Source organism: Natator depressus, chromosome 10 (genome assembly GCF_965152275.1).
Source record: "Natator depressus isolate rNatDep1 chromosome 10, rNatDep2.hap1, whole genome shotgun sequence".
NCBI classification, from domain to species: domain Eukaryota; kingdom Metazoa; phylum Chordata; order Testudines; family Cheloniidae; genus Natator; species Natator depressus.
Genome location: NC_134243.1, coordinates 47,836,131 through 47,861,159, shown reverse-complemented (window position 1 = coordinate 47,861,159; position 25,029 = coordinate 47,836,131). Strand labels below are relative to the sequence as shown.

Here is a 25,029-nt window from a genome sequence, read left to right as displayed (position 1 = left end):
CCACACAGCAGCATGCTATACTCCTTCCTACCGTGCTTCCTGCTGGCAGAGACTGGGACTGCTCTAGCTGGCAGCTCCCTAATGCCCAGAGTTTACACCATTCCCTACTATGACGCCTCCCTCGTAGCACAGGGACTCCCCTTTCATCCAAGTGCACTCAAGTGGCAGAAACATTTTACAGAAGAAATAAGTTCCAAGAGGGAGGAGAAGCCCTGATATAAGTTCTGTCCTCCAAAAGGTCCATTTGTTATCCCTGGCTGGAGGTTGGGGGGACCTTTCCAAACAACCAGCAAAGGAGGAGATAAAAGCCAAATTGCTCAGCAGTTTACAAGTAAAAATAAAGGCTCTTACTTTTAGACCCGTTGTCTGGGATTTGGATCTGATCGAATTCCCAAGCTGTCACCCAAACTGATGGCTTGTGCCACCCACAGCACAGCTGCCTTGGAATTCGGAGGCTGTAGCCCCCTTGTGCTCCCCTGGCCAGTACCCACTAGCGACCCTTAAGGGGCATCATCAAGAGGTCTAAATAAATAACCCAACAGAACAAAGACCGATTAGTGAGCCCCTCACAGAATTGCGCTGAAGCACCGCATATGTTTATTCATAGCTGCTCAAAGCCTCAGTCCTTTCCCCAGCCCTTGGTTATCTATCCCAGGGAGCTCAGAAATGCTGATCTGTTTAAAGTAACACTTGTTGCACAAGCGTAATTCTGCAAGCGCATCCACAATTCTGCCTCCCCTCTTTCTCGCCCTCAGCCCCACAGGCCTCACCAACCAGATGCACTGCTTTAAATTCCCTTCATTAATCCCCTCGCTCTCTGCCTCTCCACCTGCCTTGTCACTTCAGGGGCGGCACAGCGCATTTCTGTTACCAGAGGGCTCGGCAGGGAACAGCAGATCGGGTAGAAGGTGATTGCTGCTCACTCAGATGAATGTGCATGCAGATATTCATTGGTTTTGGGGGGAGTTGTTTGTTTTCAGAAAAGCCCTGAACAGGATAAAATAATTATTACCAAGGGGGAACAACCCAACAACTTATTTTCCAATCAAATTCCAAGCCTAGCAACCAAATAATACAAGTAAAATCCCTCTAACTGTTATTCCACATTGAAATCCATCACTCCGATTCTCAGCTACTCATGATCTTGGAGCAGCACAAAGGTGGCTTTAAGAGACCTCTGCGCTCTGTTTTGGGGGGCTTGCTCAGCTCAGGGTAAGTTAGAGCAGCCATAGAGCGACTCTATCTCATGCTCTGCCTTTTGTAACTCCCTACAGACCCACCACAGAGACGAGCTGTAGTGAAGCGTGCTCTGGCCATCCTTACTCGTGGCTCATCATCTCCTCCCTGCCTACTCTTGGCCCCAGCCCCATCCCCTTCTCCCTCCCCACTCTGAGCTGATAGAGAGCCATTAAGCCACTTCTATACCAGCGGGGGAAGGCCCCTGCACAGAGGCTGTTCTTAGCAGCTATTCTCATACTCCCTCCTTATCTCAAAACCATCTCCTGCCCCTTCAAGGCCCATTCATATTTCCAGAGCAGCATTAATGTTATTGAGTCAGGCCCTGAATTTTTAAATGGGAGCCAGAGAGTTCAAGAGAGGGGAACGAGATGGCGAAGACCAGGAAAGAAAAGGATTGAGGCTGGGGAGAGAAGAAAAAGAAAATGGAGGAATATGGAGGAAGTAAGGCCGAGGTGGAGAAAAAAAAGGAAAGAGAGAGGAGGGAGGGCTAAGGAGAGGAGAGACTGTGAAACACAGAGAGCAGAGCACCTGCCCACCCAGCTCCAGCATTGCTTGCAGCTCTACTAATTTGTTTGCAAAGGAGAAAATGAAAGAGTCTGATGGACTGAGCTGAGTTCCCCCCTCGGGTTCAGGAACAAGTGGCCTCTCAGGTTTAGCAGCATACACACATGCACTCATGCAGAAAGGCACTCAGCCTGGCAGGGCCTGCCCTATGCCAAGACGTGCGCGCAGGCCTTGAGTCTCATTAGATTAGCCCTTTGGAAAACAATTTTCCACAGCTTTTCAATGCCTCAAACCCCTGAACCGCTGAGCGCCTTCATGCCTCGCCTTGCCGCAGCCTCCTTGCTAACCCTTCCTTGCAGAGGCTGTCTGTGGGACAGAGGCCCACAGCCTTAGCCCAGCCCCAGCCTTAGCCCAGCCATTCTAGAGGGGTGGCCGGCGATGATGTGCGTACCAGAGGGAAGGCAGCAGCCGGGATTACAGACCTTGGCAGGGTTTGTTCCAAACTGAATCCAGTCCATGTGAATGGGCTTGGCTGACAGAGGAACCTGACACCCACCTGTGACCAAGAGGGAGCATCTCTAGGGAGGGGAGGGGAACTCAGCTTCCAGGCCCTTTTGGTTCTTGGCCTTTCTGTTCATCCTTCCAACAAAGGGGCCAGTTGTACTGGGGTTATTTAGTCTGCCCTCTGGGATGACTTCCACATGTCTAGATACCCTCTGCTAGCCAAGATGCCCTCCATCGTCCCAGAGACCACCCTACCAGGCTGCAGCCCCAACATTTGCTATCTTGCACCACTTCAGAGTCCCACACAACTCCAAGCACCAGGCCTCAGTCCCAGCTACAGTCCACCACGATCTTTTTAAGCAGATCCCACTGCTTGAGAAAGCTCTCGTCCCCTCCAGTGCTCCCTGAAGCTGGAGTGCCCTGAACCAGCCCCAGTCACGAGCTGTTCCTTGCACTCCTCTAACTGCCTCTGTCTGTCGCTGAGTCACCTCCAGCCAGGTCAGGCAGCACTGCATAACACTGGCCTCGGATCAGCCATGCACTCGGACACACACTCACCCTGGTCTATCGCAGTCTTTGGAGAGGGGCCCAGATAGGTGCAGGACTGTGAGGAGCCGAACAGATTTCTTTTAAGGGAGGAGAAAAGAACAAACTTCCCCTCTCCCATCAGCATCTCTCTAAGAGAAGAATCAGTTCAGCCCAGTGTAATTGCGCCATTGTTCCATTTTTAATTAATGAAAGAAAAAACTAATCATTGAATTAAACTTCTCATTACTCCAGCTGAATACCCACTAAGTAAATTTAATTACTGTACGGATTGGGTCTCTCCTGGCCTATTTCGTTAGCTGCTGATAAAGATGGGGAAAGGAGACTGGGAGAAAGGAAGCCAGAGGTAAATGACTCAGCAGAAGTCAGAAGGCTCCCAGTACCGGCGAGGACTCAGCAAGCTGGTTTGGGGAAGAACCTCCCACTGCTGCCAAAAAAGCCTGGGATGGTTCCTCAAAGGATAAATATTCCTCCTTTCCCCAATCTGCCTCCTTTCCAGAGGAGAGCTCAACCATCTCCTGGCTTCGTGCCATCCTTAACCGAAGTGGGAGATCCACTGGGGTTAGAATCCCAGCCGCCCTCTGCTCCGGTTTAATGTCTCTGAAGTGCAGGAGAGTTCTCTGAAGGAAGGGGGCTGGCTAGCAGATTGTTCAGGATTCGTCTGGCGGGCTGGTGCCTTGGGAGATAACCCCTGTCTTTCTGCAGCCAGATACACTCTGCAGTGATCTCACTTTTTGGACACATGCACACAGTCCCTGCACCTCTGCTGCACCCTTCGGACAGGAGTGAGGTGAGGTCCCTTGTTGAGTGTCACTTCTCCACCCTGCTTAGCAGGGGCCACTCTTGCAGCTGTAAAATTAACTGCTCTCCAACCCCGGCTCCCCCTCCCCTATCCATCCAAACTTCATTGCACCACAACCCCCTTCTGACAACAAAAATTACTACATGACTCCAGGAGCGGGGACCAAAGCTTGAGCCCGCTCGAGTGCGGGTGGGGGGACCAAAACCGAAGCTCAGGGGCTTCAGACCCAGGCAAGGTGCCTATAACCTGAGCCCCGCCATCCAGGGCTGAAGCCCCCAGGCTTCGGCTTTGGCCCCGGTAAATCTAACACCAGCCCTGGAGACCCCATTAAAACAGGGTCGCGACCCACTTTGGGGTCCTGACCCACAGTTTGAGAACCGCTGGTCTGGATGGACTGAGATGCAGCCAATTCCTACCAGCTCAGTGGACAAGGAGCTAATTTGGGTTCCGGCTCACATTCCCCCATGTGGTCCTCCTGCTGGGCAATAGATAGGGGCAGCTTCTTACATTCGGTCTACATGTGCCCCTCGCTTTGGCCAGCCTTTGCTCCTCAAACCCAGGCTCAAGGCTGGGACATTTGATCCCTCCAGACTTGACCAGCTCTGAAAGTGGAGCTGAGCTTTAACAGGTCATCACGCACAGGGGCTGAGAGTCAGCACGTTCCGCCTCGAGAAGGAGTTTGTGGTAATGAAAGGGAGGGATGTATATTAAAGCAGATGTAAAATGCTTATGGTGTCCTATCACGTTGTTGGATAACAAGACAACCGGTCAGCTTCATCACATTTTCAGCCTGTGCCAGGGTGGGAGTGTTGTCAGGTTTTTAATACTGTGCATTTGGGGCAAGTGGCACAGCTAGGAGTGAGTTATGGGTGGCTCCTCCCAAACAAGTGGCAATGAAATCTTGACAGCACATTCCAGCACATATTTTATTTATGCCACATTTCCAATCCTTTATCTCTGTCACGTTCCCTCTGATTCCCCCTGTCCCTCCCACTTTTGAAATACATTAGTTAATGTGGAAACAATATTGTCACCAAAAGCAGAGGAGTTTAGTGACATCTGCCAAGAATTTCATGTCAATGTATAAGATGCTTTGGGAAGCGCAGGAGTTTGCGTGTCAGTTTCCATGACCACTTAGGTGGCAAAAACGTTGACATGGTTACATTTCAGATTGCAGGAGGCTGGGATGGAGTGGGGGAGGAGGTTAGTGGATAAATAATTTGTGTTCTTTCTTCTCTTATTAAGCAATCCTGGATAGTCAACCAAACAGACAGAGTGGTCAAAGATTCCAGTAGCTAAAAGGGATGTTACTTAATGGGCAACTCTGGATCATGCCACTGTCATTGCTGCAGGAGGAGGAGAGAGCGATGTATTTGCATGCCCCCAACGAGGTATCTTTTGGTATTAGGATACCAGTTCGTTCTCAGTCCACATGAGGCTGTCTGGATGGGGCTCTCATGGGGTTCTCTAATGACAACAGTCTAAAAGCAAATGACATTTTGGGGTGAAGGAATTTCTCATTCCCATGACCTTACTATCCCCTCTGACTCAGGCCCAACCTTAGATGTGTTTGTGCCTTAGGTTATGAATTGTTTGGCCTCCCTTCCATGCATCAGCAAAGCAGACCCCACGTCTATTTCCCGAGGCATCCTTGTCTCTCTTTGCCCCTGATCTCCACAGCTGTGTGTGGATGGGCTGTGGAACTGGTCTCCTCAGATGGCCCATGCTTCTGCGGGTGGGGCCCTCCGGGCCAGGCACAGGTGCTTCATGCAGTGGAACTCCCCCAGCATTACTGTGCTCTCGTCACATGGGGCACAATGAGCGGCTGCCCGTCCAGCCTGTGCCTTGCCCGTCCCATCTTTGATGCGGGTGTTGGGTCATCCACCAACGCTGGTCGCAGGGTGGGCAATGTTGGCTCTAATCCTCCCTCAGTAGACCACGAACCCAAACTCGGAGGATCATGGGAGTTAAACAGGCCAAGCCATTTTTCCATGGCTTCTTAGAGGACAAGACTGTTTTGTCTCTGCCTGCAGTGATCTTACTGGCCCTAATCCCATAAATGCCTTGTAGCAGAGTCACTGCAATAAAACAGTAAGCTGAGCCTGAGCCAGCAGTCTCTCTCGCAGCTTTATCCCAGCTCTTTATCCAGGGAGTGCTGGCCTGCCGTCAGAGCAGAGCAAGATCCTGAGGAGGAGATTAGCCTCCCCTACTAACTTCTCTGGCAGAGAAGGGAGGGTCACAGCGGCGGGGGGAGTGTAAAGGTCGGGCTGAAGGCCAGGCTTCGGTTAACACGATTTAGAAGCATTAGGCCTGCTGAAAACGTGGAGATAAGCCAGCAATGGACTTGGTGGTTATGATGTGACTTTCACAAAAGCTCGATGGCAAAGAGTTAAATAGGCACATGGGTGCCCTGTTATCTGCACTCCTCAGGGAGCGAACAAGGCTAGCCAATTCCTTCCAAGTCTGAAGCCCCAGCATAAGTGGGTATAATTTTGACTGGGACAGGACCGGCAGCCACTTAAGTAAGAGCTGAATGTGAGCCCTGGAAACAGAAAACTTCCAGCAGCAAGTGCTTGTGGGAAGCCTCAATAGCTAGAGTCTAGGCGGGGGCAGTGTGCATTGGGGAAAAGGTGGCTGCATCTGGCAGTGCATTCAGAGACCGTGGCCTGGCGAGCCCAGCATCTCTGCATTGTCCTGAGAGAGTGCTGCGGAACAGACCCACGTTCATGCAGTGTTTTGTTTTTTCCTTCCCGCAGCACAAATGTATCCTCTGGGCTGGGGGAAAGTCTTCTCTATAGCTGAAGGCATCCCCCTTGACATGCACAAGGCAAAGGCCAGATTAAATACCGCTTGATTTGAATGCACCACCTGGTATAACCAACCTTCAGGTGTGGTCAGACCACCTGATACATGGCTACATCTGCTCCTTACAGCATACCCCCAGAGGGTGCTGCCAGGCCCCCACCTCTCACCCCAATCTCCCCAGTCTCTGGGAACTCTGCCCTGCCACACACAGGCACGTGGTAACACCCTGTCAGTTCCTTTGCTATCTCCAGTCCCTGGAGCTCCTCCCCATCACAGAAAACTACCATCAAAGACCTAGACTTAAGCTTTTTGCTTTGTCTAAATTTAGCTTCCAGGAGCTCTCGCCTGCAATCCCCTATGTCATTGGTACAGCACGTACTGCGACCACAGGCTCTTTCTAAGATCTCTCTAAAAAACAATCCATAGTATATGGCTCATAAGATCTGACACCTTCACACCCACTAGGCAAATACCCTCACAGTTTTCACTGTCATCACATTCCCAGCCATCTACACAGTATTTCTAATGACAAAACTCCCTCCTACCACTACAACCTGTTCACTGAGCATGCCTGGCTCTCCTGCTCCTAGAAGGGATGCCTTTTAAGGAATCTGTCCTTCTTTCCATTCCTGCTTGGTCTCCTAACATAAGAACATGAGAATGGCCATACTGGGTCAGACCAATGGTCCTAGTCGATATCCTGTCTTCTGATAGTGGCCTGTGCCACATGCTTCAGAGGGAATGAACAGAACAGGGCAAATATCGAGAGATCTATTCCTTGTCGTCCAGTCCCAGCTTCTGGCAATCAGTGGTTTAGGGACACCCAGTGCATGAGATTGCGTCCCTCAACATCTTGGCTAATAGCCATTGATGGACCTATCTTCCATGAATTTATCTAATTCTTTTGTGAACCCATTTATATTTTTGATCTTCACAACATCCCCTGGCAATGAGTTCCACAGGTTGACTGTGCATTGTGCAAAGAAGTAAGTCCTTAAGTTTGTTTTATACCTGCTGCCTTTTAATTTCATTGGGTGACCTCTGGTTCTTGTGTTATGTGAAGGGGTAAATAACACTTCCTTATTTACTTTCTCCACACCATTCATAATTTTATAGATCTCTGTCAACTCTCCCCAACCCCCAAGTTCTCTCTTTTCTAAAATGAATAGTCCCAGTCTTTTTAATCTCTCCTCATACGGAAGCTGTTCCATACCCCTCATCCTTTTTGTTGCTCTTCTCTGTACCTTTTCCAATTCTACTACATCTTTTTTGAGATGGGGTAACCACAACTACAAGCAGTATTCAAGGTATGGGCAGATCCTGGATTTATATAGTGGCATTATGATATTTTCTGTTTTATTATCTATCCCTTCCCTGACTGTCCCTAACATTGTTAGCTTTTTTGACTGCCACTGCACACATTGAATGGATGTTTTCAGAGAACTATTCACAATGACTCTGAGATCTTTCTTGAGTGGTAACAGCTGATTTAGACTCCATCATTTTGTATGTATAGTTGGGATTATATTTTCCAATGGGCATTACTTTGGACTTATTGACATTGAATTTCATCTGCCATTTTGTCACACAGTCACTCTGTTTAGGGAGATCCCTTTGCCACGCTTCACCATCAGCTGTGGACTTAATTATCTTGAGTAATTTTGTATCATCTGCAAATTTTGTCACCTCACTGTTCACCTCCTTTTCCAGATTATTTATGAATATATTGAATAGCACAGGCCCCATACAGATCCTTGGGGGACCCTGCTATTTACCCTTTTCCATTGTGAATAAAGGATTGCGGAAATGAGCTGAGAGGTGGGTCCCACCTCTGCTACATCCCTGTATGCTGTAGTTATTCAATCTCTCTCTGTCCTTGATCCACCCGTTCCGTAACCATTCCTTAGGCTCTCAAGGCATCTAGCTAGCTAGACCTGCTTGTACTGCAGACACTATGCATGTCTCACTTGGCAGGGAGCATGCTGAGAAATAAAACTGGGTAACCCCATCGCCATCCTGACTAAATTGCTTGCTAGCCAGCTACCTCCACTGGCCCCTAAGTCTGTGTTCGCTTAGGTCCCCTGCACCTCCCCATAGTGACACCATTTAATGTGTGTCCCTGCCTGTTCTAACCCCCAGCTGTGCTAGCCACTTCCCTCTGTTTGTCCCCACCACGCTTGCTCAGATCCCTAGCACCCTCTGGCCCCATCTCCATTTTGATATAGACTCACATAATTGGCCAGGACCCTCAACTGATGTAACTGGCCTCACCTCATTGAAGTCAATGGAACAACAGCTAGTTACTGTGAGGATCTGGCCCTCTGCTCCTGTTCCACTCCATTGCTGGCCTCAGCTCAAGAAGGAGGAGGCCCTGGCATACCCTGCCTGCTGGCTGGAGTTTGTGCCAGACAGAAGAACGACAAAATGTGGGGCTGAGAGCCCAGCGTGTCTGTGCCTTGGGGAGTGACCGTCTTCAAGCCTCTATGGCAGTAGGAACAAATCTAGGTGCTTTTGGACCTATCCATGCTCTTTGTGCTGCCTCCTTCCATGGCCACTCCCATCCCTCCTTTAGTACCCCTGGTGCCAAACAGCTCTGCCCACTCCTAGCTTCCTCATTTTAAACGAGGCCCGCAGACTTTTGAACCCTGCCCACGGCTGGGGAAATTCCAGCTCCCTTCTGCTCAAGGATAGGAAACTCCCTGAAGCTGGCACCAGCAGCTTCTCCGGTTCCCCCAGGGCCATGTCTGAATCCCCTTGCTTAGCAAGAGCAGTCCCATCAATTTCAACGGGATTACTCCTGGAGTTAAGATGCTACTCAGTGGGTCAACTCCTCAGCTGGTGTAGATCACTGTCACTCCAGTGAAGTCAATGGAGCTACACCAATTTACACCAGGTGGGGATCCGGCCAAGAGTGAGTCAGGGTATCACAATCTGGCCCTCATTTCGGCCGGTCCAGATAGTTCCAGTTCATTGACAGACCAGCGTTGCACAACAGCACCTCTGGCTCTCTGAAGGATAGCCTCTCCCCCCAGAGCACTGGCCTGGGATGTGGGAGACCCTGTTCATGTCCCTGCTCCGAATATTAGACTCTATCGGGCCCAGATAAACTTGCCCTCCTACTCTCCCCACCAGCCGCCAGTCCTCTCTTCAGTAGCTGGCTGGTGTGCCGGGCAAGCTGCCTAACTCAGAGCCACATGACACCTGGCCTCTCTCTCCAGAAGCTCCCATTCACCAGTCACATTGTGACACAGCCTGAGGCACTCACCATGGATTCAGCTGAGCCTCACCCAGGCCACCTCCTTCACTCACAGCTGCCTTGGGGTTCCCTTTGTCCACTGAGCTGGGACCTCAAGGATCCTGCCTTAATCCTCCCCAGTCCATCTTCCTCTCCCCAACCCATTCCTGGACTTATCCCTGAGGTACTCGGGACACCACAGCCTCTGTCTCAATCTTAGGGGGTAGAACTGGACTCCTGTGATCAGGCCTGGACTTGGCAGTCCTGCCTGTGAGAGGTATTATGGGGTCTGGCTCTCAGAAGAGCTTTCATTTCTAGTGAGGAAAGTACAGGGCTGCCCAGAGGTCTGGCTATTCCTTCCCACTGCCGCACATGAAACTCTACATGGAAAGGAGGCGAAAATGAGAAAAACTGGGGACCTACCGTGTTGACTGACCTTCACGGCCTTGCCATGCAACCTCAGGCAATCTCCCAGGTGGAGGAAGAAGATGATGGCTCTGGCCCAGAAGTTTCACGCTGGAATGATGGGACTGGCCTGGACAACCTAGGGTGTCATGAAATCCTATTCACAGTGCTGCAGCATCTGGGGTGACTCATCCAATTCTGGACACGCTCTCCTGCAAAACAGGACAATGCCAAAAGAGTGAACAGGAGCTGAAGGGAGAACTAAAGTCACGCAAAAGAAAAGGAAGAGAATTAAAAAGAGGAAGATGGTGGTTCTGCTGGAAAGTCAATCCAGTTACACTCCTTGGTTCAAAGGCCCAGATACTGACCAGAATTAGAGAAATCTGGGGTTTAAATCTATTCAAACACATGGGGGAAAACATTAGTTAGAAAACGATGCAGAAATGGGCCCTAAAATCCACCTGCAATCCATTTCCCTTGTGGAGCTGTAGAGAGCTTGTTTTTCCAGTGCATTTCAGCTAATCTGCTTGACCTCTAGCAGTTCCCCACTGACACTGGGATAAACCTGGGAGTCCCCTAATGGCTTGGCTCTGGTATGAAATCCACACCTCTGGAGTTGCAGGAGCAAGTCTAAAAGGCAGGACTTAATAAACACCTCTCTCTTGGCTGTGCTTGCAACATCACACTCAGCAGGGTGCTAAAACAGGAGCTGTGGCATCTGGGGTCGCGTGGGGCCCTGCAGCTCCTGCCGGGAACACCTTCATTTCAATAATTAAAAACAATTGTGTGCTGCTTCATTGACTCTTGCCATCCAAGTGTTCACCTTAAATACATGTCCTGTGGCCACGGGGAACCATTGCCACTGGCTGTTTCAAATCTAGCCTGGTCCAGTCTGCGACTGATCTTTTTATGGTGGGAAGCATGGAGCCTAGCCCTGTTTGTGTCTCACCCAGTGACCAGGCCCAACCCCTGCACACAGGGGAATGCTCTCTCCTAGCATCCCAAGCAGATGACCCCAAAGGGGATGAGGACATGACTCATCTCTGTGCAGAGAGGGGAGTGCACGGCACCACACAGGGGGATCATGCAGCTTGCACATCCACCCTAGGCTCTGTGGGAGGAATTGGTCCGATCCCTCTTAGAGTTCCAAGTGGAGCAAGGCAGCTCTACTCCACATCACCACCACCCAGAACTGCATCTTAATGGTACAGTCAAGCCCAGGGTTTACAACAGAGTGAACAGAATCCCATGGGCCGTGGTACCAAAGACCACTGAGACATCTAGCTGAATAAACAATCATGACTGGACTGTGCCATCCTCTGTGAAAGCCCTGCATCCAAGGACCATGGGAGGGTTTCCCTGGATGGCTGTAGTGGTTGGAAATATGGGTCCAATGGCTGCAAGCCAAAGCAGACATGCAGACAGGGTCAAGGTCTTTACAAGTTCTTCTTTACTTTCCCAGCAAAAGGCTCCCCGGCTATTGCCCTCCCCTGCTTAGAGGATATATAAGTACATGTTTATATGCAGCACAAGTAGAATAGGCTTCCTACATGTCAAAGATGTGATCAGAGAGATCTGTTAGGCTGGGGAAGAGCCTGCCATGGGAAGAAGCGGAAGCCCCACTGCTTGCATCTTTTATAACTCCATTGGACAAAGCTTGACAGGTTACAGTAGGGAATAGTCTTGAAGGGAACGGACAAGATGATTCGATATCAGGAGGCTGTTTCCATCTTCAGTGTTTCTAGCGTGTATTTAAATGAAGTATCAGAAGGAAGGGCAGTGGGGGGGAAGCTCCCATTGGAAAGTACATTTACATAGTAGAAACGAACCCGGGTGACTCCTGTGCTCCAAGCACCCATAGGCAACCGCATGGTGCAGTAGCTGCAGAGTTAGAAGACCTGTTTCTGATCCTATCTCTGGGGACTACCAGTTGCTCTCTCACCTTAGGTAAAACATGTCACTGCTGTGCCTTGGTGCAAACTTGGGGTAATGAGACTCACCCACTTCTGTGAGGCCCTTCTAGACCTGGACTGAAAGGGCAACATCTAACTACAGTGACAGGAGGCCTCCGGGAGCAAGGTACATTCGTGAGCGGGTGACAGTATGTTTGGGAGGGAGGATGTAATAAAATAATAATCAGCGCTAATGTGTCTCTTTCCCTCTTCAAAGTACTATCTGCACATTAACTGAGTAACCCTCCCGACAACCCTGTGAGTGGCTAAGGGTTATAATCTCCTCTGCATATGAAGCAAAACTGAAGCAGAGAGGAGGTTACGTGCTTTGCACAAGGTCACAGAGGGAACCGGTGTTAGAGCCAGGACTAGCATTCGTGAGTACCTGGCGCTCAGCCACCTGCTCAGTCTATTAGATAACTCCTCTCTTTCTGCAGTGACGGTTTTACTATCGTCTCACCCTCTTCTCAAGGTGCACTGCTCCATCTGGTCTATAGTCAGGGCTTGTTTGCCAATGGTGATGATGAACATCTACATACCAAGTACTGCACATGTGCTACAAATAGCAAAGGGCTCTTGCCAATAGGTGGCACTCTTCAGTACTGAACCAGCACCCCAGCATGGAAACAGGATTCGTCACAGACAGCTGCATGAACCATTCCTGGGATAACCCCTGAACCACGCGAAACTCACCTGGTTTCATGTTCCATCAAAAACCTGACCCTGAGCCCAAGGAGACAGTGTGGTCTAATGGATAGGGTCATTGGCATGAGAGTACTCTGGAGATCTGGGTTTCATTCCTGGCTCTGCCACTGCCCTGCTGTGGGACCGTGGACAAGTCACTTGGTCTCCACACTGCCTGGAATGATGGGTTAGTGCAATATATGGGCTAAAGATGTTAACATTAGATAGTCGCTGTCCAACAGTAAACATTGCTAACAAGGTTCAGGGTTTGGTCTACAGAGACCTCAGCCTGCTTAGTGCCATGGCAAACACACCGTTAAAAATCCTTTTAACCTTTTATTAAAGATACAGAAAAGAAGGAAAAAATACTCAAAGCACTTGAAATACAAAGGATTATGTGAGGCTTTCATTTTAACAGGACCCTTTGTTCCCTTTCCCTTTAGCTGGAGAGAATCTTTAGAGGAAAAAAACCCTCAACTGAAGGTCTCTTGGGTGGTACCAAAGATGGTAATGACTGTCCTTTGGGGAAAAGAGACAAAGTTAGTTCAGCCGGGCTGCAGCTGTTGTTGTTAAAGTCTGATCCCATTTCATCCCAGGCGGTGTGTGGGATTCAGCTGAAGCCGGTAGAGGTGGTGATGTTATCTGGGTCCCTCTCTTTGGCCTGGTCAGGTCAAGACTTCTTTCAGGATCAGGAGATCGTGGGGATGGCAGCCATGATGGTGAAGCTTGCTCCGGTAGCCAATTTTCCCCCCAAAGTCCCTTTCTTTAAGGACCCACAAAGGGAGTGGTGATGGAATAGCCCAGCCGCTCATTATTTTGTCCACCAACTAGGCCTAGTTTCCAACACCCCAATTTTGGTTCACTGATCTGGTTCAACACTTCTCTTGTTTACTAAGCATGAACTTAACACAGTCCTTGAGTTATATCAGGAGGCCTTTTTCTTTTGGACTAATTCAGTCTTCCTTTCGTACCTTTTCCCACCAACATTTGTTCTTATAGGTTATTGTGACAACTTATGAACTTACACTTGTTTATTACAGTTGAACTCACAATTAGGGCAAATTTTTAGGCCCACTTATCACAACAGGCCCTGGTGGGCCTCTAGGTGTTACTGCAATACACTCAACAATAAGCGTGTTGAGAGGTTTGCACAAATCTGGGACCAGTGTTGAGCAAACGGGGCAACTTATGGTTCAAAATGATAGAAACTAGCAGCTTTGCATGGTTTCAGCATTAACCTAGGTGAAGCTTGGCAGCTGACGGTGTTCTCTGCATTTGGGGTTTGTTCAAACCTCAGATTCAAAGGGTAACTTGGGGGATGAATGAAAAGCCTTCCATTCTACTTAGTTCTAATTCCTGTCCCAGATTGTCATGCAGTGTTGTGACTGTGTACTCCCACCTTCTACTTGAGAAGTGCCGATAACGCCATTTCCAGGGGGGGAGCTGCCCTGGAACAACACTGGGATCCTTTGGGATGTAAAGTGCTATGGGAATGCAAGATGTTATTGTTAGACATCTGTTAACGGGGTGAGCACAGTGGAAGTTCTATTCATGGGTCAAAAGCTTTCAGACAATATAGGCACAGCAGCAGGTCACTTTGCTAGTTAGGTGGAACATGGGTGCTATAGTTAGAGATGAGCAAACCAATTCATTGAAAATTGGGTGTTCTTTCTATGAAAATAGAAACCGAGACCTGAACCTTTGACCCGAAACTTTTATGAAGCCCAGAAAATGTGCGCATAGTTTCTTGTACGTTTCATTTTCACTCAGCTCCCTGCTCCCTGATTCCATCCAGTCGCAGAAATACTACACAAACTGTAATACTTCTAGCCCAGCCAGAAACCAGGAAGTACCAGAAATGGTGTGACAAATCCTGTTCTTGTTAGATCCCCAGTCTGATTTCATGACCAAAGAGTATTAGATAAAACTAAGGATAAACATCCCAACTGAATCAAGCTATCCGATGTTCAGCCACAGCTACTGTACAGGTAACATAGAGATAGATTCATGTGTGTGGAGAGGAGTACATAATTTGAGAGAACTCTCCTTGGCATTGGGTCCTGCAAAGATGCAGTATTTGTTTAGGACGTTGGTGAAACACAGCACTTCCATAGGGGCAGGAGAGACACTGGCTGTCTGCAGTGGGGAGTCTATCAAATTAAACCACATACAGTCAGAGGCAGGCCTTGAGACAAACTCAAACCTCCACTGAAGTTCTGAGGTGTTGGGATCAGACGTTACGCCTATCTTTTCCTCAAGCATTGTGCTGGCATCCATCAGAGTGAAGAAGGAGACAGAAAATCTAAGCAGTAAGGAAATAAAAAGCACCAGTGTGGCAAAGCAAACTGGCTGCCCATCCCGGAAGACATACCATAGGTTCAAATATGGCTCAGATCACAAATGGAAGAGCTTGGAGATCTCAGTATCATCCTAATGGACATCATATATTAAAAAGAAAATGCTGACTATTATTTGTATTATGGTAGCCCCAACTGAAATAGGGGCTCTAGTGTCTAAAGCACACTACAATGAGACACAGTCGCTGCTCCCAAAACCTTACAATATAAACAGACAATGGGTGGGAGGGGAAACTGAGGCACAGAGCTGTCTTGTCTAGGATCACACAGCTAGTCAGTAGCAGAGCTGGGAATAGAACCCAGGTCCCCATCCACTGGACCATGCTGGGTCAGCCAAAGGGCAGTATAGTGGGGATGCTGAAAGTCAGGACAGAAGTGTACTAGCAAGACCGGGCAGAAGTTCATGCTAGTCATGGGGGGTTGCGGGTAGAGGTCAGGAGGGGCTTTGGCAGAATGGACAGCAACACAGTATAAAGCAGCTTTGTTGTGTTTGGCATTGTTTGCTTTTTACACACACTTTATCCCAAAATGTTTGAGCGAGTTACAATTGCAGGGATAAATCCAGGAGCAACAGCAGAAGGGCAGCGATCAGTAGCATATACACTGTACTCTAGCAATAGGCACCTCCGTACAATGTAAGACAGAAGCATGAGATGTAGGAGAACTATGCAGGCCTGGGACAAGAGACCTATGTGTAAGGACTCAGGGCTGAAAGAACAGGATTGCTGGACATCAGCTGAGCTGTGAGAGGTCATTATAGGCATACGGAACAGTGGGAAGGCCATGAGTGGGGTGCATTGGCAGAGCTGTATGGGGAGCTCAGGACTGGTACTCCAGGAGTGGGTGAGCTGCTTAGCAGAGCGGCAGGAGGGCTCAGGGCTGGAATCACAGGGGTGCTGCAGGGCATACTGGAAGAGCTGCATCAAGTCCCATGGCTGCCTAGGGGCCTAGCAGTGGAGTGGCAGGCGGTGGTGTCAGGGGCAGCTGTGTGGGAGACTCCTGACACCTGCCAGTGCCATAGCTGGCTCTAGCCAAGGTGATTGGTCCCTCATGTTTGTGAGCAGATTTAATGTGCAGGATTTACCGGTTCTGAAAAAACGCCCTGGGGACTAACAGGGCTTTCTTGTGGCTGGCAGCTGAATGGAATAAATCTATCCACAGGGCATAAATTGTTTAAGCAAAAATCCCTCTCACTTGAATATTTTGGAAGAAAAACAGTAAAAAACCCTCCTCTTTCCTCCCTTCAAGGTCAAAGCTGTTATTCTCGTCCACGGAGGAGAAAAAGAGCTTTTACAGGCAAGTTTAGCCAAAGGAAACTAAACATTTGGGAACTGGAGTACATTACTGCCTTGACTGATCTGTCTACTTATATTAGGCTAAATATCTCTGTTTAATGGGGAATTATCATTTTAAAAGGCAAATTATACAAGGATCCCAGCACCGTGGTAGATAGGAAATGTTCGCACTGTGAGGTATAGCACATTGCTCCTGTGACAGGCTAGGGGGTAAGGAAATGAAGCATGTCCAGATTAGCAGCCACCGCAGCATAGCACCCACTAATGCCATGCAGGGCTGCCTGAAGAAAGATGGAGCAGGCTAGGTTAGGCAGGACAGCACACTCAGCGTCACTCCTCCTCACTCTGGGTCACAGGGGTGGAGCCAGCATGCTAGGTTGGGCAGGACAGCACGCTTACTCTGGGCTGTAGGGTGGGTGGAACCAGGTGGGCCAGGTTACAAAGGAAATGGCTCCCCGATTCCCCAGGCCTCATTTGGGGCTATAGAGAGATGGAGCATGCTCATTTCTCCCAGGTTTCCAGTTGGAGTCTTGGACCATCTTTAGGTTATGAAGGACCCCATCCTCAGCACTACCTGGGCTTGAGCTGTGCTGTAGAGAGATAGAACCTGCTCATAAGGGGAACGTACGGACTAATCACTAGGGATGCTTTGCTCTTGGAGATCTGTCCCACACAACCTGGAGAGGCTTCGTCCACATGCATCTAGCACAGGGGCGGGCAAACTTTTTGGCCTGAGGGCCGCATCGGGTTTCTGAAATTGTATGGAGGGCCGGTTGGCTTGGCCCAGCCCCCGCCCCCTATCCGACCCTCCCCCCACGTCTCGCCCCCTGATGGCCCCCCAGTGACCCCTGCCCCATCCACCCCACCCCGCTCTCTGTCCCCTGACCGCCCCCGGGACCCCTGTCCCATCCAACCACCCCTTCTCCCTGACTGCCCCCGGACCTACCACTCCTAACTGCCCCCCGCCGCTCCATCCAACCTCTCCTCTCCTTCTGGACTGCCCCCCTGGAACTCCTGCTCCCATTCAACCCCCCTGTTCCCCACCCTCTGACCGCCCCGACCCCAATCCACACCCCCAGCCCCTGACCACCCCCGGAACTCCCCTGCCCTCTATCCAACGCCCGCTGCTCCCTGTCCCCTTACCGCACTGCCTGGAGCACCGGTGGCAGGCAGCATGGCTGTACCAGGACAGGCAGCCACACCATGCAGCACAGAGCACAGGGTTAGGCCGCGGCTCTGCAGCTGCGCTTCCCCAGGATCTTGCAGCCCAGAGCATTGCACCGGTGGTGCAGTGAGCTGAGGCTGCAGGGGAAGGGGGAACAGCGGGGGAGGGGCCAGGGGCTAGCCTCCCAGGCCAGGAGTTCAGGGGCTGGGCAGGACTGTCCCGCGGGCCGGATGTGGCCCACGGGCCATAGTTTGCCCGCCTCTGATCTAGCACAACATAAGGAATTGACATGCTACTACAGTCATTAGTCAGTCATAAACAGTGCAGGTGGATAGTACCAGGACAGAGACGGTGCTCAATGGAGAACCTGTTTGACTTTAAACCTTGATCCAGCCTCAGTCACAGTGAGGTCCTATTCAATACAGACTTGAGAGCATTAAGGTAGAGACAGACCTGGCAGCTCCCGCTCCGCCCTAGCATGGGAATCATACAGAGAAAGCCCCCCCTCTCTCCAGCACCACTACCTGAGAATGCTTTTCCTTGTTTAAACTTCAGTGACTTACAGCAATGTTCAGAAGAATTTCTATACAGTAACAGCAGACAGAGTCCAAACGCACCGCTGACAATAGCACCGTCACCACAAAAATACCCCTATGCTAAGGACTAGCTGACTACTAGCTCTGAGCACTGGAAAAAAGGCACAAGCAGCCTCCTGCTCACTTTGGCATGAGTCCCAAAGGAGGAGGCCTGGGGCCATGTGTCCAGCCCCTCCCACAGAGCTGAGCATAAGCTGTACTGTCACAGGGTGCTGTAGACGCTGCTCTGTTGTGCACTCCCATAAGGGGTGATGCCTTTAGTCACCCTTGGTGTGGAGCTGGGTCTAGCTGATCGCTGAATGTGGGATTAGGAAGGAATTTCCCCCCAGGCTGGACTGGCCTTGGAGGGCGGGCATGGGGGAGGGGGGGAGGGAGGAATTCGCCTTCCTCTGCAGCATGGGGTGTGGGTCACTTGCTGGAATTATCTGGGTATATCTCACTTGAACAATTTTCTGCCATTGCAGGGGCCTTGGTGCATCTTGCTCCCTCCTGCTCTTTGCCTGTGGCATATAACAGATTAGTCTCCTGTGGGCTGTAATACCTTGGTCTAATTTCAGCTGTTGGTTTGGCGGGTGCTGGCTGGGTTCCTGGCCTGGGAGACAGGCCGTCAGACCCAGTGAGCCGGTGGGCCCTTCTGGCTTTAAATTCTACATTCTATTACCTTATTAGGCAGTGGTTTACATGCCACCATCCCACTCTGAGCCTTAACACCATGGACGTGCTTCACGCCCATAACTACGGCACCTCCAGCCTGCTTCTGACCCTCGGTTTTGTTCGCTCATGTAGAATTACTCTCTTTTTATTCCTTCTTAGCAGAAATCAGTCACCCCAGGGGATGCCATGCACTGTCGCTGGGCATAGAGGGGGCAACACTGCACAGGGGCAATATTGGGCCAGGAGAAAGGCTGGTTTCTTGGCAGAGCTGGTGACCAAGTGGTGCTTGCTGTCAGGCATGACTCAGCCATGACTTGGTAAGGATGACTTGTGCAGGGGTTAATGCACTGTCTGTCATCCTCACTTCGGAGCTGTGTGTGTGGGCCTGCACTTGGGAACGGGCCTTGGGAACACACACTGTCCCAGCGCTGCGGTTCTCTGTGCCCGCCTCTAATGCATTCTCCCACCCTCGCTCTCAGCACTCAGCAAACAGGCAGCCCCATGGAGGAACCAACAAGATGCCTGCCGCAGAACAGAGCAGAGCAAAAGACAGCAGCAAGGAGCAGGCAGGAGCTAGCATTGAGCAGGACGCAATCAGAGGCAGAGGAAGCCCAAGCAGAGAAGCAGATGGAGGGCGTGGCTGGCAGTGAGACCAAAGGGAAGAGCATCTCCATTATGGGACAGCTTGATTAATTGTAGCTGCTGCAGCTGCTCTGGGACACTTGTGAGCCACACTCTACTGAGACAGCTGAAGAGAGGGCTAATTAGTGCTGATTGTGATGTTGGCAGCTGCCTTCTAGGAACTGGACTGAGAGCACCAGCTCCCCATTCACATCTGGGAGAAACCCCAATACAGCATGATGCAGGAGCAGGGCAGGAGTTGGGGTGAGGCCAGGTGGCAACAAGAGGCACTGAAGGGGTTAAAATGAGATGTTAAGAGCCTAAGATAAGCACCTAGGTTCTCATTGTTTAGTGAGACTTATAGGCCACGTGAGTGACATAAGAGTGGGAGGCCAAGACTCCTTTGTGTCAAAGCAGAGCCTCTGATAGGGCTGTTGCTTTAGTGCACTGCAGGCACTAAATTACCTGGACGTTTATGAGCAACAGTGCAAAGAAGCAGCTGCTAGAGACAGACACATTCAGCAGCTTCAGCTCAGGGTGAAAAGTTCCATGGATTCCCTGAGAGGAGCGGGGGATCGATGGCAGAGCAAGCAGCTGACGAGGAGGGGAGCGGGAGACACAAGGAGCTCTCTAAGCATGGGGCAAGGAAGAGAAAATCAGGGGCCAGCTCAGCACCCAGAGAGGTTTCGGAGACTTGGCCCAGAACTCCAAGGGGGTGAGTTCCCCTGCAGTACTCTGAGGCTGGGTTCACACTAGCTCTTTTGTAGCCATAGCATTATCACCCAGGCCACTCCACCCCTCACAACACTGGGGGAGCACTTGTTTAAAGCAGACACAAGAGATTTTCTCTCTGCAACCACTGTCCCCTGAGTCAGAATCCAGTCTCGTCCCAGTGCTCTCCTTCCCCTCTTCTTCCTTTACTTTCCCCATCTCTTTCGTTCTTCCTTTCCTCTCCCTCACCCCACTCTGCAGTGGTTCCTAATGATTATTATTTGTTCTTCATTTCTCTTGGAACTTTATAACGATCCTCAGAGAGAGGCGTATGTAACCGGAATTCACTCCAGGAGGCAGAGCATGGCAGATCCTGAGATCCAGGCTGACAAGCCGAGCGTCAGGCAGGAAGAAGTTTCTCTAGGCTGCTCACTCCTTGGCAACCACGTAAGAGAAGAACTTGCCATCCAGTGGCTAGGGCACTGAACTGGCAGCCAGGAGCCCTGGCCTCTATTCCTGGCCTGTTGTGTGAGACATTGAGCACGTCACTTCACTGCTCAGTGGCTCGGTTTCCTCTCCCACCCCTTGTCTATTTATATTGGAACCTCTCTGAGTCAGGAACCCTCCCTGACTGGACACCACCGAGCACAATGGGGCCTCTTGGTGTTACTGTCATTGAAATAATCACGTTAGTGCTACTCCAGTGGAAGGCTGGTGTAAGTGAGAGCAGAACCAGGCCCCTGGGGCATATTGTAATTGCCCGTAAGTTCCCGTTTGTTTCCCCACGCCCTTGCCATTGGTTTGGGTCCTCTCCCCTCGCAGCACTCATTCCCCAGAAGCCAGTCGCTGAGCCGAAAGGACAGTGGGAAGAAGATATGGAGAGGGAGAGAGCGAGTGAGCGTGAACAGGTTATCTTGGCCCCCACACATAAAACAGGAGCAGCGAGGGAAAGCCACACTGAAATGGGATATCAAGGTCACAGTGAGCCGTGCCAACCTACGAGCACATTAGCTCTCTTCAATAATTCAGCAGGCAGGGTCGCCGAGCAGAGGTTTGGAGGAGGTCTCCACTGAGGGAGGGCGGCTTCATTCAGAGGAGGCAAGTGGCCGGGGGCCAGTTTGCATCCAGCCTGCCTTTCTCCTGCCGTTGTACCACAGGAATGAAGAGGCATTAGTGTCGAGGCTCCAGCTTGGCAAGGCTTCCTCCAAATCCTCAGCCCAGGGACACTGGATGGGGGAAGGAAAATTTCTGGCAAAGGATGGAATGATGGACTATCGACCCCAAGCAGACTTTTCTGAGCAGTTAAGAGGATGAGCTGGAAGCTAGCAGGCTTGAAAGGGGAACCGTTTCCATCTCCAAATACTCTACGTAGTGATCACTCTTCTGGTTCCACATGACACAAAGAGGGATCTGAGGACCATTTGTGGAGGAAGGGAACCTCACACCTGCTGCACTCTACCCCCCTCCTGAGCTATGCTGGCTGCACCTTGTCTCTCAGTAGAGACTGGAGCTCGCTGCTTCTCAGCTTTTTCCATACTGTAACACCATGTTACAATGGAAGAATAATTTGGGACCCCTTCCCATCTAGCCACAAAGAGAGGTGGTTGCCGTCCTCTGAATCCTATTTGCATCCCCTGGGTTCAGAACCCTTGGTGTAGCCAAATCTTTATCTCTTGCAGCCTTGCATAGCTTTTATTCTAGTCCCTGCTCCACCTTTCTCATCTGGCAGCCCATTCGAACCGGAACATGAGCCTCAGCAGCACCAAGCCCCTTCATCCCCACCCGACTTCAGAGACAATAGCTGCCTCCCACATCAGACCCACACAGCAAAAAAATGCCTCCTCTGCTGGGTCCCCTAGCCGTGGCTATACTAGGAAAAATGGTGTGTTGCTAACGTGTGTGGGATAGCCAGTTAAGAGCTGGGAAATGAGGAATACTGAAGAGATTTCATGGTATTTATAGTCATTGGGTAGGATTCTCCATTGCCTGGTACCCTGTGCACTTATTCACTGCCCTCCTTGTGCCTCAGTTTCCCCATATGTAAAATGGGGATAAAGATATTGACCTCCTTTGTAAAGTGCTTTGAGATCTACTGATGAGACAAACACTGTATGAGCTAGGTATTATTATTAAAGAATGTGCAAAGTGGGCACAAGTCGGACGGGACATGTTACAACCCTTTTGTGTTGGTATGAATGACAACAGTCAGTGTAGGGCAATGTGGAATCCGATCCATCCTCTGGTTTATGTACATAAATGGCATCACAGATGGGATGGTATTCATCTGTGTAAATCAATTTAGCCGAGTTAACTTTACAGAAGATGACCGTTGCTGCTTTTTCCTGGTAGGAATCTAGATTCACTGTGTGTAAGTATGTTTCCTGCTGTGCTAAATATTTGTTTAGAAGATACATTTGTTAGTTGGAACTTAGAGGTATTTGAAATCTAAATAATTGAGATCAGGCTTGTGTGACTTCTGTGTTTTTCAGTATTCAAATGGATTGTTTCTAACATCTACAACCTATTCAGCTAGGAAGCAGAGCACACTGGCAGGAAGTGTGCCAGCTTGTATGTTTCGTAGGCTGCTGCAGAAGCAATGCCTGACCAATTGCTCTGAATGTCCCATGTTTGCACCAATGAACCCTGTAGTAATTGAACTGCTGCTGCTTTGCAACTTTGGGAAGATTAATTTAGAAGCACGTGACCTGATTGTCAGCCCCTGCAGCTCCCACTGACTTCGTGTGAATGTCTTTGGAAAATATATGCAGTTATTGGGTTCAGTGAAGGAATCACTGGGTGAAATTCTATGGCCTGTGTTGTGCAGGAGGTCAGACTAAATTATCATAGTGGTCTCATCTGACCTTAAAATCTATATGTCTGTGAACCGTAGAGGTTCTGCAAGGTTAGCCCCTCAGTGTGTGGGGCAGCCCATAGCAGAGGATCCTGCTTTGTCACTCCTAGTCTGGCTGTGTGACTGAGCTTCTGACGATCAATGTAGCTGGGTGTGATTCTGATGAGTCATGTGACACCTTAAGTCAAGGTCTTAAGATTGTTATAAGAACAGAATTGGTTCGTCACGATCAAGTGAAACTTCCCATCACTTTGCAACCCATTGTCCATTCTCCCAGACAGCTGGCTGCTATGTCAGTGTTGCACACCATCCATTTCAAGTTTACTGATCAAACTGAAGGTTTATAAGACTAGCTTGAGAAGTCAGGGAAGAGCTATTACCCAACTGCAGATGGCTGGACCCGGCCCAAACTTTAGGTGAATGATTAAAATGATCGGCACTTTTTTGGAAATGGAATTGATGTTCTGTACCTGCCGTTCATTTTCCATAAACCTATTAATGGCATGATTGCAAAACAGGACACATCAGCAAACCCATTCTACTCTACATAAGTTCATGTAAAATCTATATAAACTGGTCTTTCATTAGGTATCCAAGCCTGAGCTCTTCTGCAGCAAGCCATTGTTTCAATAGCTCGTTTTTCCCCAAAGGCTGCGTGAAAGAGGCACTTTTCAAATCCACTCACCAAGGACATAATGCTACTATATTCCGTGATGCTGACTGAGTTCTTATTAAAGGTACAGGCAAGAAAATCACATGAACCATGCATCCATGGTTAGATGCTAAGAAATTAGGTTTGTGGGGGTTTTTTGTCTATCGGTCACATCAGTAGCACATTCTGGATGGGAACAGAAATCCAGTTTAGATTCTTGTCTTAGGAGCTGTATCCAAGTCTCTTTCTAGGTGCACAGAGAATCTGCTCCTAGAGACTGCAGGACCTGCTAGCCATGCCATGTGGGGTTGTATTTAGTCCATTTCTAGTGGGCACCAGAATTCTGGTTCTTCTCTTTCTTTCAAGTGAATGATCAGTCTTAGGGCGGCAGCGTTGTCTAAGGGATAGAGCACTGCACTCAGAGTCAGGAGACCTTGATTCCGTTCCTGGTTCGGCCACTGACCTGCTGTGTTACCTTGAGCAAGTAACATTTAATATGTGCTTCTATTTCCTCTTCCACCCTCTGTCTGCCATGGACAACTGTAAGCTCTTTGGGGCAGGGACTGTCTCTTACTATGTGCATGTGCAATGGGGGCCCGGTCTCTAGTGGGGGCTGCTAGATGTTACTGTAATACAAATAACCAATATTCCTAAGGGTCAATGACAGCGGCATCAGGCTTTCTCTGTCCGACACATATAGTCACTTCCTAGGATGGTCTCTTGGAAATAGCTTAGTGTGACCTGAGTATGGCCCTGATGGACTTCTTGAGTTCTTCATGATTTGCAGACTCACAGTGTTTCTCAATTGTGGCCACCATGGCCACATGCAGCCACCAGAGGCTTTTTTTGCTGCCACAGCCTCCTGTGCTGTGATGGGGGAGACATGGCAAAGTAGTGACCCCTCCCTGTTGCTCTTGGATGCACCTCCTTGGTGTTGGTTGCTCGGGCTGCCAGCAGGGGTTGGACCCTGCCCCCCTCCAGAGACACCTGGGTACAATGCTGGAGGAGCAGGCAGCTGGTGAGTTCCCCACCTTCCCAGGGGTGGTGGGGCTCAGGCTTTGGGCCTCAGCCCTGGGGAGGCAGGGTGGCAGGCTCTGGCTGTGGGGCTTTGGGCTCCAGCCCTGGAGTCCGGCTAGGGTGACCAGATGTCCCGATTTTATAGGGACAGTCCCGATTTTTGGGTCTTTTTCTTATATAGGTTCCTATTACCCCTCACCACTTGTCCTGATTTTTCACACTTCCTGTCTGGTCACACTAGCTCTGGCTGTGCGGCAACAGGATCCAGCCAAGCGGCTTCAGGCTCCATCCCCAGGCCCTGTCCCACGTCCATGGGCCTTTGGGATCTGGCCACAGGGCTTCAGACTCCAGCCCCCTGCTGCCTCCCCTGGCCACCCACCCACCCACTCCAGCACCACTAACCCCGCTGCCTTCCCTGACTCCCCCATCCAGGG

General features: G+C 50.1%; 1 protein-coding gene across 4 annotated transcripts in view; it reads right to left on the bottom strand.

Annotated features, from left to right (window-relative positions):
• Nucleotides 1-25,029, bottom strand: part of LINGO1 (leucine rich repeat and Ig domain containing 1) — a 447,785-nt gene that overhangs the window by 166,846 nt on the left and 255,910 nt on the right. For 3 of the 4 annotated variants that reach the window (XM_074966038.1, XM_074966039.1, XM_074966037.1), the window contains exon 4: nucleotides 10,059-10,252. The gene's annotated coding sequence lies outside the window, so the exon portion shown is untranslated. The remainder of the gene's footprint in view (nucleotides 1-10,058; nucleotides 10,253-25,029) is intronic. The other variant, XM_074966040.1, reaches the window with a different exon arrangement.